General features: G+C 47.9%; 1 protein-coding gene across 1 annotated transcript in view; it reads right to left on the reverse strand.

The window, feature by feature from the left end:
- GNG2 (G protein subunit gamma 2) overlaps window positions 1-5,154 on the reverse strand; it is a 58,332-nt gene extending 53,178 nt beyond the window's left edge. The window contains exon 1 of the mRNA XM_035100568.2: window positions 4,949-5,154. The gene's annotated coding sequence lies outside the window, so the exon portion shown is untranslated. The remainder of the gene's footprint in view (window positions 1-4,948) is intronic.
- Between the last annotated feature and the right edge of the window lie 8,936 nt (window positions 5,155-14,090).

Here is a 14,090-nt window from a genome sequence, read left to right on the forward strand (position 1 = left end):
TGCCCAGGGGAAGATCCGATCAGAAGCCCTGGAAGCTACGTGCCAAGCTCTCTCCAATCGCTCTCCAACCTGGTGCCCTCCAAATAATGTTGGGACTACAACACCCATCATTCCTGACCACTGGCTAAACTGGATGTGGATGATGGGAGTTGTAGTCAACCCAAGACCACTCCTCTATTCCAGATGTCCGCAAGGCCACCTGTTGGGGACCTCAAGTTGGGGCTCTGCCACCACAACTCAGAATCCTCCTGGTCCTGGAAATCAGGTGATCTCAGTGAATCAATCCAGCCAAACATAGGCTTACCCTCACTCAGTTCGGGAAATTTGTTTTTCTCGGTAGACTTTCCCACTTCCATGGATTCAGAGCTAACCCTCTTTTAGGATTAGAATAAAATTGGCTCAGTTGGTTAGAACCTGGTGCTGGTAACGCCCAAGGTTGCAGGTTCGATTCCTGTAAGGGACATCTGCATATTCCAGCATTGCAAGGGGGTTGGACTAGATGATCCTCAGGATCCCTTCCAACTCTGTGATTCTTGGAAACTAGGATACTGCCTTATATCACTGACCCATCTTAACCAGCACTGTCTGCACTGGTTTTCCTTGGTTTTTTCTCCCAGCAGAATCTGAAGAAGTCAGGAATTGAACTCGGGACTCCCTGCCTCCAAGGGCAATGCTCTGTCACTGAGCTACGGCTTTTCAAATTTTCCTTGTCATCACCCCGTCTTGCGGGCACATGTTTCTTTGGGCCTTTTGGGCCCCATCAATCGGGCCATCTCAACAAGAATTTTTATGAGAAGCAGGGATGCGGGTGGCGCTGCGGTCTAAACCACAGCCTCTTAGGCTTGCCGATCGGAAGGTCGGCGGTTCGAATCCCTGAGATGGAGTGAGCTCCCGTTGCTCTGTCCCAGCTCCTGCCAACCTAGCAGTTCGAAAGCACACCAGTGCAAGTAGATAACTAGGTACTGCTGCGGCGGGAAGGTAAACGGTGTTTCCATGCGCTCTGGCACTTGTTACGGTCCTAGAATCATAGAATTGGAAGAGACCACAAGGGCCATCCAGTCCAACCCCCTGCCAAGCAGGAAACACCATCAAAGCATTCTTGACATATGCCTGTCAAGCCTCTGCTTAAAGACCTCCAAAGAAGGAGACTCCACCACACTCCTTGGCAGCAAATTCCACTGCCGAACAGCTCTTACTGTCAGGAAGTTCTTCCTAATGTTCCTCTGTGAATCAGAAGCGGTTTAGTCCTGCTGGCCACATGACCCGGAAAGCTGTCTGCAGACAAACGCCGGCTCCCTCGGCCTGAAAGCGAGATGAGCGCTGCAACCCCATAGTCACCTTTGACTGGATTTAACCGTCCAGGGGTCCTTTACCTTTTTTTATTATGAGAAGCAACCAGCAGAGGTGTGGGGAGAGATATTACTTTCTCCAGAGCAGTTATATTTTACAAACATTTATCAAGCCTTCTTTAGCTGTCGCCCCCCCCCCCACCAAAAACCCCCTCTAGCACTGTCTCCATTATGGAGGCTTTCAGATCATGCCACACCCACCAAGGTGATGCAAAAAGCCCACTGAAAAGCAGAAAGGGGAGGAGGGAGAGAGAGAGAGAGAGAGAGAGAGAGAGAGAGAGAGAGAGAGAGAGGACAAGTGGCTTTCTACCTCATCTTTAAGCCAATTGCATTTCAATTCCATGCACGGCCATATGGCAGAAAAGAGGATTGGAATCTGGAGGATTCCATGAAATCCAGTTAATATGAAGGAGCAGTCGAGTGGGTATGGTATAGGATCCCCATCGCGGAGCCAGAAATCAAGAGGGAGATGTTGCCAAGCCACCCTACAGAGAGCATGTACCCTGAAATACAGGCTGGTCTTTCCGCCCAGCTGATGGGTTCTTTTCGGATGGTGGCTGGAATGAAGGAGAGGTAGATTCATAGAATCATAGAGTTGGAAGGGACCACAAGGGCCTGTTGTAAATGTTAAGGTTATATATAATAATAATAATAATAATTGTTCATAAACATGTACATGAATGTACAGGCACATGTCTGAAACAGCACAGGAAGACAGGCCTGACTGACACCATTTTGACTCTCTCTGATCAGAATCACACGCACATTTCCACATGACTATCAACTTGGGAGCCATAATAATCCTGTAAGCCGGAGGCTCTGCCAACTGGACATTTCCCCATCAATGGTGCCAGACTACTAGCCATCTCATTCACAATGGAAGACTCCCCAGAACAAAAGATAGTGATCAACTTTTAAGAAACTGTTAATTTCTCTTTGTGTTTAGGAATTCACACCTGGGTGGGGTGAGAGGAGGACTAGGAGAGGTGTCAAAGGTGCTCAGATTTCTACCTTGAACCCTCCCTTTTCGTGAGGTATTGATTACGTAGCTGTGATGTAGGAATGATGTATTTTGGGGGTGTTTCTTGGTGATGGGAAAACTGATAAAAGTGGAGGTTCTCTTTTGTTCTGGGTTCCTTCCTTGTTCTCCTGCGTGAGGGGAAGGACCCTGTTGCAACAGCAAAAATAAAGGCTTTGCTTCTCAAAATTCTCTGGTTGGCCTCTGTTATATTCTCCGACTGATGGAGAACCCAATAAGGGCTCTTGTGTACCCCATAAGGGAATAAGAGCAGATTTTTGCTTATTACAGGCCATCCAGTCCAACCCCCTGCCAAGCAGGAAGCACCAATCAAAGCAGGTGACCTCTTCTTGTCTTAAGGGACCAGCAAGTTTGAGAACCTGGCCAGGCAATCCTTGCGGAGAAGCAAAAATGTTCCCAGGCTCTTTTTAAATAAGGCCCTAACAAAACTCTCCTCCTAAGAGGCAACAGGTATCTTTGTCTTGGGATGACTTGTGAGCGGAGAGGCTAAGGCCCATTGAGCTTTATAGGTTGTAATAGTCGATTAGCGCAAAATTAATGGGAGGCGGCAAACGAGGCGGAGGGGAGTGCCATTTTTAATTGCCTCATAAACGTGGGGGGTGTTGAATCCCCACCCAAGTTTCTTCCCTCCCACTCCCATCTCTGCCGCTGATCTCGAGAGTCACAATCTCTGCCTCCTCTCTTCCCACCCTGCCGCCTCACCTCTGCAAAGCTGAGTTCTCGGCATTCAAAACAAAAGATGCTTATTTTGCTAGAGTTCACTTCTCGTTTCCCCTGCAATCCCTTCTTCCTTCTTAGATATCTGCCCCTTACGAAATCAGAATTCAAAGCGTTTCCCCATCTCAGAGACCTGGGTTCAACCATCTTCCTCTTTACACCCACCTAAGAATTAATCTCTCCCCCCCCTCCTTTTAAAGAAAAAGGAGTAGAAATGCGAAGTTTGGACTGTTCTGCCTTGTACTGTAGGATAGTGGTAGGTGTGTGTGTGTGTGTGTGTGTGTGTGTGCACACGCACGCACGCGCATATATTTTGTGGTGGAGCTGGTTGAAAAGCTGATCTCCAGTTTTCGTTCTTTTTTTAAAAAATGATTTTTAAAAAAATGAAAGGCAGGAGAGCCAGCTCTCATTCATCCAGGATTAGCAGGCCAGCCAAAGTCTTCTAAATTCAGTCTTTGTTCCCAGAGGCTGGACTCTGTGGCATGACCTGCTTTGTCAATGGCCACTCACCCTTTGGCGAGGCTTGGGCTTCTTCCACAATGTCAACATCCTGTGTAGAGTCCCCATCCCAGGTCATTTTATGAATGGGCTGGCGGTGTGGAAGTGGGTGTGGGGGTAAAAGAGAAGGCTGGGCTGGTTTGCCCTGAGTCAGACTGCCCATTCAATCTGCCCACCACCCAGTTTTAAAGCTTATCTGTCCACCCGCACCCACCCACCTTAAAAAATAAACACCAGACTCCTTCTCTGGGCAGTTTGGCAATCTTGCATTCATGCACCGCCGCCAGCAGAACACAGCTTCCCACCCTCGCCAGATTTCCTGCCCACCCCCTTGCCATCAGAGCAGTAATACCACCTACCACTGCCTTAAAATAAAATTTAAAAATCTGCTAACACCAGAGAAATATTTCCAGAAGAAGGAGCCAATGCGCAGATTTTCCTCTCTCCCCCCCCCACCCCGCCCCAACTTAAAAGAATTTAAAAAAGACAGCTTCTCCAGCTGGAGAAGGAGGAAACAAAGCCGAGCAGAAGGATTTAATATATACACATATTGGGTGGGATCCCAATATGCTTGCCGTGAGTTTTAGTATCTGAATCAGACAGACAAGACTCTCCTGATCAACATCACTCCCGGCATGAGACATGGGAGGCACGCCAGCAAATGCTACTTGCTCCGAACAAAGAGATTGCAAACGGATCCAGGTGGGAAGGGATCCCTCGCCCACCCAGGAAGATCCCGAGCAGAAAGGAGGGGAGGGTGGGGGTTTTTTTAATTAAAAAATATTATATAAAAATTCACGTGCATTACAAATTAGGCAGAGCGCTGGGGATGCATCAACTCCGGTGTGACACCAAATTAAATTTAATGCAGTTTTTGCAAAGAGCCATGAGGCGTAAAGTGTGTGTGTGTGTGTGTGTGTGTGTTTTGTTCTCGGGCTGAATGAAGAAAAGAAAAGAAAAACACACCACCACACACATTCCCATCAATTTCTCTTGCACTGGCGGGGGAGAGACATGTTATTAAGACTCCCTCCCTCGACACATTCCCCGGTTGCAAGATTCCTTCCCCCAAACAGAGGGTCATATTTTGCTTGCAAGAAATCCGGGCAGGGTTTGTCAGCCCACCCCAGAGGCGCCACAAACCCAAAGGTGGAAAATTAGATAGATTAGATAGATAGATAGATAGATAGATCGATCGATCGATCAGAGGCATGCAGCATAGGAAACGAGGGTGCCCGTTGACCATCGCGTTGGAGAAAAAGGAACAAAACCTACAGCCCAGGAAGAAAAGGGATAAAGACCCCCCCCCCGAGCACGTTTAGTGGGCTTTCCCCCTCTCCTTTACCTGGACGAAGATTTCACAAACTGGAGCGCACGGCGGAGTCCCTCTCCTTCCCTCCTGGATCCAGATGTGGTCAGAAGCAAAATGCCCCCCTCCTTTCCTGAGTCCCCCAGAGCCGGGAGTAGCAGCAACAGCTGGATCGCCAGAGATCTGAGCTGAGCTGAGCTGAGCCTCAGATGCGAGTCCCCACCCAGTCTGCTCGGTGTGTGTGTGTGTGTGTGTGTGTGTGTGTGTGTGTGTGTGTGAAATCAGCTCCCCGTTGTACAGGAAACACGGCAACTACCGCTTCCTCCTCGAGCTGCTGGCTGATGCTTCTGAATTCTCCCTCGCAGCCTCGTTCTCTGTTCAGCCGTGAGCTCTCCCGCGCCTGAAATCCTGGAGAGCTGCTGCCAGCCCGTGCAGGCAGCACTGAGCCGGGTGGACTCCATGCCCTGACTCACTCACTCAGTAGAAGGCATCTCGCTGGGTTCCTTGCAAATGGATGCTTCTTGAGATTAGAATCGTAGAGTTGGAAGGGTCCTCCCCCCACAAGGGTGATCTAGTCCAACCCCCCCATCTTTTTGCCCAACTTGGGACTTGAACCCATGACCCTGAGATTAAGAGGTTGCTGCTCTATCGACTGAGCTATCTGTAATAGGGAAGTTACAGGTAGGTAGCCGTGTTGGTCTGAGTCGAAACAAAATAAAAAAAATTCCTTCAGTAGCACCTTAAAAACCAACTAAGTTTTTATTTTGGTATGAGCTTTCGTATCTGATGAAGTGTGCATGCACACGAAAGCTCATACCAAAATAAAAATTTAGTTGGTCTTTAAGGTGCTACTGAAGGAATTTTTTTATTTTGTAATAGGGAAGTAATAGTACCACTGTATTCTGCTCTGGTCAGACCTCACCTGGAGTACTGTGTCCAGTTCTAGGCACCACAGTTCAAGAAGGATATTGACAAGCTGGAACGGGTCCAGAAGAGGGCAACCAAAATGGTCAAAGGCCTGGAAACAATGCCTTATGAGGAATGGCTTAGGGAGCTGGGTACATTTAGCCTGGAGAAGAGAAGGTTAAGGGGTGATATGATAGCCATGTTCAAATATATAAAAGTATGTCATATAGAAGAGGGTGAAAGGTTGTTTTCTGCTGCTCCAGAGAAGCGGACACGGAGCAATGGATTCAAGCTACAAGAAAGAAGATTCCACCTAAACCTTAGGAAGAACTTCCTGACAGTAAGAGCTGTTCGGCAGTGGAATTTGCTGCCAAGGAGTGTGGTGGAGTCTCCTTCTTTGGAGGTCTTTAAGTGGAGGCTTGACAGCCATCTGTCAGGAATGCTTTGATGGTGTTTCCTGCTTGGCAGGGGGTTGGACTGGATGGCCCTTGTGGTCTCTTCCAGCTCTATGATTTTATGCTAAGCTGGAGTAGACCGGGCAGTGGCTCTGGGCTCCTCCGGTGCAATCCTCAGCATTACCGGGTAAGACTGGGAAAGCTGCTGCCAGCCCGTGCCGACAGCACAGAGCTAGGTGGACACAATGGTCTGGCTCAGCACAAGACATCTTATGCAAATAAAGAGGAAGTGGGGCTAAATATAGCTTGAATGCAGAAACCGCGGGGCACAACTTTTAGAAAACAAGAAATTGGGGGAGATGCCCTGGCTCAATGGTCGGGGTGTGTGAGGCTGTGCGTTGAACCAGGGCCGGATTTAGGTTTGATGAGGCCCTAAGCTCCTGAAGGTAATGGGGCCCTTTATACGTCCAGCTGTCCTTTGTCAACAACAAATTGTCGCTGTTTTTTGTGTTGAATATATGCTATATGGTAATTGATGGACCCAATAGGTATCTAAAGCCATTTGCACACAACAAAATATGTATTTTATCAAAGTAATTGTTGGACTTATCTTACATTTTGGAAATGTACATCCAGGTTTTTTTCCCCTTTAAATTTTTTAGGGGTCCCTAAGAGAGTGGGGCCCTAAGCTATAGCTTATTTAGTTTATACGTAAATCTGGCACTGAAACAAAGGTGAACGGTTCCTGAAGCTCTGCAAACGCCATCTTGGTAGTCAAGATAACCCCACAATTAATTGGTAGTTGTAGCAATGAGCTCATATATGTGCATTTTCACTTGCTTTGATATAAGCTAATTGGCTTGCTTTGATGCTACCCTTATCTGTGGGTTTCGGGTGCTGGGCTCTGAGCTCAGAAAAGAGAACTATGTGTAAAATTTGGGCAGTTGCCACCTCCTATGCCTTCATCTGGGCTGGTAAAGCGATGGCAAGTCCTAGCCCAATTGGGACTCGGCTACATTAGTAAAGAAACAGCGTTTTGAATGCGTTATAAACATGCAATGACCGATGGCTCCAGAGAGCAAAAAATAATAATTCTAAGCGATTTTCCATAGTGTTTTTTCCTTTTGTTATAACGATTTAATTTCTGACTTATTTGTAGCGTGTTTTTCCTTTGTGTAGATCCACCCCAAGTTGATGTATGCTGCTTTGTGCATGAAGAATGTACAGTGGTACCTCGGTTTATGAACACAATTGGTTCCGGAAGTCTGTTCATAAACTGAAGCGTTCATAAACTGAAGCGAACTTTCCCATTGAAAGTAATGGAAAGTGGATTAATCCGTTCCAGACGGTCCGCGGAGTAACCGTTCATAAACTGAAGCGAACTTTTCCATTGAAAGTAATGGAAAGTGGATTAATCCGTTCCAGACGGGTCCGCGAAGTACTTAAACTGAAGCGTTCATAAACTGAAACATGGGTGTAATTGGTTCCGGAAGTCTGTTCATAAACTGAAGCGTTCATAAACTGAAGCGAACTTTCCCATTAAAAGTAATGGAAAGTGAATTAATCCGTTCCAGATGGGTCCGCAGTGTTCATAAACCGAAAATTCATAAACCGAGGTGTTCATAAACCGAGGTTCCACTGTATGTGTGTTTGCTTGGGTGCAGACAAATCATCTTTTTCTGCTGTGCCCAGAAAGGCAAGGGCTGCTTTGCTGCAAGTCTACCACTCTGACGTTGGGGATATGTTTCTTAGCTATCTCTGCACCCAACCTCTCCCACGAGTCCTCCTTTGGGTCTGCAGTTCTGAACAGGTTGGGGTGAGTGGGTGGGTGGGTGGAGAACCAGAGACCTTGGATTTAAGGGGGCGGGAGCAAGAAACATACACCCAAAGAGGAGAGCCAGGAAAAAGTCAAAATGATAGATCTACACCAGTGCTTCCCAAACTTGGGTCTCCAGCTGTTTTTTGGACTACAAATCCCATCATCCCTAGCTAACATGACCAGTGGGCAGGGATGATGGGAAGCGCAGTCTGAAAACAGCTGGAGACCCAAGTTTGGGAAGCACTGACTGCACAACCAGCGCAGGGGGGCGGGGGGTTGACGGGACACAACCTGTAGCCCATTGGCCTCCAAGTCCCATCATTCCCGACTGCTGGCCAAGCTGGCTGCGTGTGATGGGATTTGGAGTCCAATAACATCTGGAGGGCCACAGATTCCTTGTCCCTGCTGTAAGAACATCAGTGGCCCCTGCTGGATCAGGCCAATGGCCTACCTAGTGCAGCATCCTGTTCTCACAGGGGCCAATCAGATACCCATGGGACACCCAGATGCAGGATTCGAGCGGAAGAGCAACTCTCCACTCCTGTGGTTCGAGCATCCCATCGATAGCTCTCTCCTCCATGAATTTCTCTTACCTTTTTTTACTTCCTTTTGTGTCCTAAATCATCCCACACTCAGATTCCTTGGATGTCTACGAGGTCTAGTGCTGAGTATCCAAGCCATGGCTTTCCCCCAGTGAATCATGGGAATGGTAGTTTTGGCAAGGAATTCCTAGGTACAGCTCTCCCTCTCGCCCACCCTCCTTCACAGAGTTACAGGACCAAAAGTTTTCTAGAGAGAAGAAAATGATGCTAAAGGAGGTTCAGCCTGTAGCATAGATCAGGCATCCTCAAACTTCAGCCCTCCAGATGTTTTGGACTACAATTCCCACCTTCCCTGACTATTGGTCCTGTTAGCTAGGGATCATGGGAGTTGTAGGCCAAAACATCTGGAGGGCCGCAGTTTGGGGATGCCTGGCATAGATCGTACCAACAAAGGATTTGCCCAGCCAGATGTTTGGGACAACTTTAGGGGAAGGGGCATAGAGCATCTAACATCATCCAGGTATGTCTAGCAGAAACTGCTGCCTGAAACTTTGGAGAGCTGCTGCCAGCCAGAGTAGGCAGCAACGACCTGACTCGGCGCAAGGCAGAGGAAGCTGGCTGGGTGGATGGGAGCTGGAGTCCAAAACATTCAGTTATGCAAAGCTGTGCTAGGCTGACACAGAGATTTGCTTGATTAGGAGAAAACAACAAGCTGTTTCTTATTTCTAGTTACAGGTAGGTAGCCGTGTTGGTCTGAGTCGAAGCAAAATAAAAAAATTCCTTCAGTAGCACCTTAAAGACCAACTAAGTTTATATTTTGGTATGAGCTTTCGTGTGCATGCACACTTCTTCAGGTATCTGAAGAAGTGTGCATGCACACGAAAGCTCATACCAAAATATAAACTTAGTTGGTCTTTAAGGTGCTACTGAAGGAATTTTTTTATTGTTTCTTATTTGTAAGCCACATTTGAGTCTGTAAGGGGAAAAGGCAGGGTATTCTTACTACTACTGTATTAATAATAATAGTTGCTGTTAGATCCATCTGTCTCAAGAGACAATTGAGTGCACCTCGGGGGGTTAATGGAGCCAGGCATTAATCGATGCTGATTGGGGAGACACCCACAAATTCCTTGTTGAATCAAAAGGCTAAAAACATTGCCATTGCATCCTTGGGATCGGGAGTTTCTGGGAATCTTCTTTCCTTGAAAAAAGCCTGGCATTCTAACTGTTGAACCGGCTCATCTCTCCATAAAATTCACATCTCCCTCCTTTGATCTGCCAGCTCTTGGCAGCTCTCGGCCAAACACTCTTCTGCTGCCTTGCAGGAAGCCAGGGTCACTCAGCTGCAGAAACCTGCTCCCTGTCAGTGGGGACTGGAGACTTTGCAAGGAAGACAGGAGAGAAAAGGAATCTGTCTCTTTCAGAGGGCTGGTGTATATTTAGGTCTTGGTGTCAATAGTGCAGAACAACGCAGGCAGGCAGCGCATTTAAGAACACCTGACAAGCGAGAGGGCTGGTTTGATTTGGGGTTAACGGGGTTACCATCTCCCCAACATAAGAGGGTTGGGAGTCTGCTATTTTGGGGTGGCGTTCAGTCATGTGCTGGCAAATTGAGGTTGCACGATTGCAGAGTGGGAGGTCTTGCGCAACTAACCAGCAATGATGGTCGCCCACCCAGGTGGCATTGACAAAGGAACAGACAAATTTGTGGAGGAGAGGGCAATCGATGGCTACTAGTCTGCTCGGACTCAAGCTGGAGGGCAGCAATGATTCCGTATCCCAGTTGCTGGAAAACTGCCACGGACTGGCTGGAGGCAGAGGAGGGGTGGTGGGAGGCACTAGCTTGGGAACCCCCCAAGAGAAGAAGACATGGAGCCAGGGGATTGGTGGTGGGGTGATGACGAGTGGTCAGAACGAACAGACTGGGAGGAGGAGGTGTCGGAGGTTGAAGAGGCAACAGGGTTTAGTGAGCAGGAAGAGGCTGGGACAGAGAGCAGTCTAGACTCAGAGGAAGGAGAGGAGGGGACCCAAGAGACAGAGATGAGGCAGGCTGCTGGAGAACCCAGGGATGATAATAATAATAATAATAATAATAATAATAATAATAATAATAATAATAATTTATTTATACCCCGTCCATCTGGCTGGGTTTCCCCAGCCACTCTGGGCGGCTTCCAACAGAATATTAAAATACAACAATCTATTAAACATTAAAAGCTTCCCTAAACAGGGCTGCCTTCAGATGTCTTCTAAAAGTCTGGTAGTTGTTTTTCTCCTTGACATCTGGTGGGAGGGCGTTCCACAGGGCGGGTGCCATTACCGAGAAGGCCCTCTGCCTGGTTCCCTGTAACTTGGCTTCTCTCAGCGAGGGAACCGCCAGAAGGCCCCTGGCGCTGGACCTCAGCAGGGAGTCTCCCTTTCCTGCTATGACCTGTTCCTCCCCGCCCCCCCCCCAGTCTCCCAGAACACACAGAGAAATGAAGACGGCTGAGTAAAGAGATACAAGACGAAGAAGCCTTAGGCTGCTGGGAAGGTGGGATCTTCAGTCCTCACAACTGCCTACTAGACCTACTAGGAAAGGCTGTGACCACTAGGCCTGAGCAGTTTCATTTCTTGGAATAAACTTCTCTGACACTGGGTGCTTTATTGTTTTATTGCTGACTTCTGCCTGACTCTGGTTCCTGACAAAATAAGGGGAGAGGGCTATTGTGCTCAAATCCTGCTTGTTGGTTTCCCACAGGCAACTCGTTGACCACTGTGATAATGGGATGCTGGGCTGGAAGGGCCACTGGCCGGATCCAGCAGGTGGTTCTTATGTCCTTAACTTGGACTACTCAAACCTATACGTGACCTGAAACACAGCTAGGCTCCAAAATTCAAACTTCTCCTGATCAAAACAGCAGCTGAAGCTCGGTGTGGATGCTGGAACGATGGGGCAAAGTGCTCACGGGGACTCATTCCTAGCAGAAAAGTCAGAAGAAAAGAAAACAGGTCCTGGTTTCCTTGTGCATTATGAGGATAAGCACCTCCTCCTCCTCCTCCTCCTCCTCCTCCTCCTCCTCCTCCTCCTCCTCCTTCTTCTTCTTCTTCTTCTTCTTCTTCTTCTTCTTCTTCTTCTTCTTCTTCTTCTTCTTCTTCTTCTTCGGCAATCACTCGTAGCTGAATAAGATTGTTTTCCATAAACACAGTTTTAACAGTAAGTCCATGACTGTGGAGGCCAATTCTGGATCCACACATCCTTCCACAGTGGGGACATAGGTTTCTGGGTGGGAGTTGAGAGTTTTCAAAACCCATGACACCTTTAGTAAAGGCTGTTGTCCAATTGGAGCGCTCACGGGCCAGTGTTTCCCAGTTGTCAGTGTTTATACTACATTTTTTTACATTTGCCCTGAGAGAGTCTTTAATCCTCTTTTGTTGACCACCAGCATTACGTTTTCCATTTTTAAGTTGGGAATAGAGTAGTTGCTTTGGAAGACGATCATCAGGCATCCGCACAACATGACCAGTCCAACGAAGTTGATGTTGAAGAATCATTGCTTCGACACTGGTGATCTTTGCTTCTTCCAGAATACACTGGTATTAGTTTGCCTGTCTTCCCAAGTGATGTGTGAAAATTTTCGGGGACACCGTTGATGGAATCTTTTAAGTTGCAGATGGTGTTTTTGTGTGGTCCATGTTTCACAAGAATACAGTAAAGCAGTTAGTAGAATAGCTTTGCAAACAAGCATTTAGGTTTCCCTGCGAATGTCCCGGTCCTCAAACACTCTGGGCTTCAATCGGGAGAAAGCCACGCTCGCAGAGCTCAGGCGATGCTGGGTTTCGGCATCAGTGTTGGCCCTTGTGGAATGATAACTGCTCAGGTAGGAAAAGTGATTGACACTTTCCAGCTCTCTCCAAATATGGGAGAGGAGATCCCAGCAGACATTAGGGATGCCAAAATTATCAACCTTTTGAAAAAAGGTGATAGAATGGATTGCAGAAACTATTGAGACATCTTTTTATTAGCTGCGTGTGGCAAAATTCTTGCAAGGATCTTAGCAAACCATCTCTTACCTATATCCAAGGTTACCCTCCCTGAATCCCAACATGGTTTTCAACTTTCTAGGGGGGGCAGTAGTAATGATTTTCACTACTCGACAGCTTCAGGGGAAATGCAGAGAGCAAAACCAACCTCTATATATGGCGTTTATTGACCTGACTAAGACCTTTGACACTGTAAATCACATTGTTGAAGGGAAAGTCCCCACCGGAGTAGAAATCATATATCGGACCGATGGAAAGCTCTTTAATCTGAGCAGGCTGAAAATGAAGAGTAAGGTTACCATAATTTCTGTCATAGAGCTTCAGTATGCTAATAACAATGTCCTGTGTATGGGGAAAAAGCAACCTGTTGCTCGCCAGGTGTTGCTGGACTCCAACTCCCATCAGCCCCTTCCAGCCTAAGCTGTCGCCCAAAATCATCCAGGCAGGGAGGGCATTAGGGCTCCCACTCAGAATCCTTGCCCTCCATCGCCATCTAGGGACCCACAGTGAAGTTACAGGAGCTCCGCTAGAGGGCTGGGTGTGATGGCAAAAGCAAAGGCCAAACCAGGGATGGGCCCATCAAACATGTGCTTGGCTGTCCGTCATGCCCTCAAGTATTATTCTGGGTCACTCATCTACCGTAGCTTCTAAGGTGGGCTGCTCAGATTCTCATGGTCGCATCCTGCCACAAGATGGCAGCAGGCGCCCAAATCACTTCCCCTGAAGAGAGTTTTCCCTATTCGCAGATGCGGAGCTTGGCGTGGAAGTTCCTTCTATAAAGCAAGCGTCATTTTCAGGTCCACCCAGGGAGACATTCGCCTTGGCTGCTGGGTCAGGTCAAAGGGGGCCCGTCGAGTCCAGCATCCTGTTCTCACAGTGGCTGCCCATTGTGGGAAACCCGAAAGCAGGATTACAAGAGAGACACTTTATGCCGCTTGAGTCAGGAAGAGAGCAAAGAGAATTGCTTGTAGACCCTTCGCATCCTGGTCATCACTTGTTTGATTTACTCCCATCTGGATGTCGGTACAGGACTCTATATACAAAAACGTCTAGGCACAGGAATAGCTTTTCCCCTTGTGCCATCAAAATGTTGAATCTGCAGTTGTGGGCGGAAGGGAGGCCAGTTTGGTGGCATGGGGTCTTGTGTTGTATTGTGAGGGGAATACTGTTTGTATTAGGTACATTTTTTTCTTTACATTGCAAAGTAAGGTAAAGTAAAGGGACCCCTGACCATTAGGTCCAGTCCTGACCGACTCTGGGGTTGCGGCGCTCACCTCGCGTTATTGGCCAAGGGAGCCGGCGTATAGCTTCCAGGTCATGTGGCCAGCATGACAAAGCCGCTTCTGGCAAACCAGAGCAGCACACGGAAACGCCGTTTACCTTCCCGCTGGAGCGCTACCTATTTATCTACTTGCATTTTGACGTGCTTTCGAACTGCTAGGTGGGCAGGAGCTGGGACCGAGCAACGGGAGCTCACCCCGTCGCAGGGATTC

Source organism: Zootoca vivipara, chromosome 1 (assembly GCF_963506605.1).
Source record: "Zootoca vivipara chromosome 1, rZooViv1.1, whole genome shotgun sequence".
In the NCBI taxonomy this organism is placed as follows: Eukaryota; Metazoa; Chordata; class Lepidosauria; order Squamata; family Lacertidae; genus Zootoca; species Zootoca vivipara.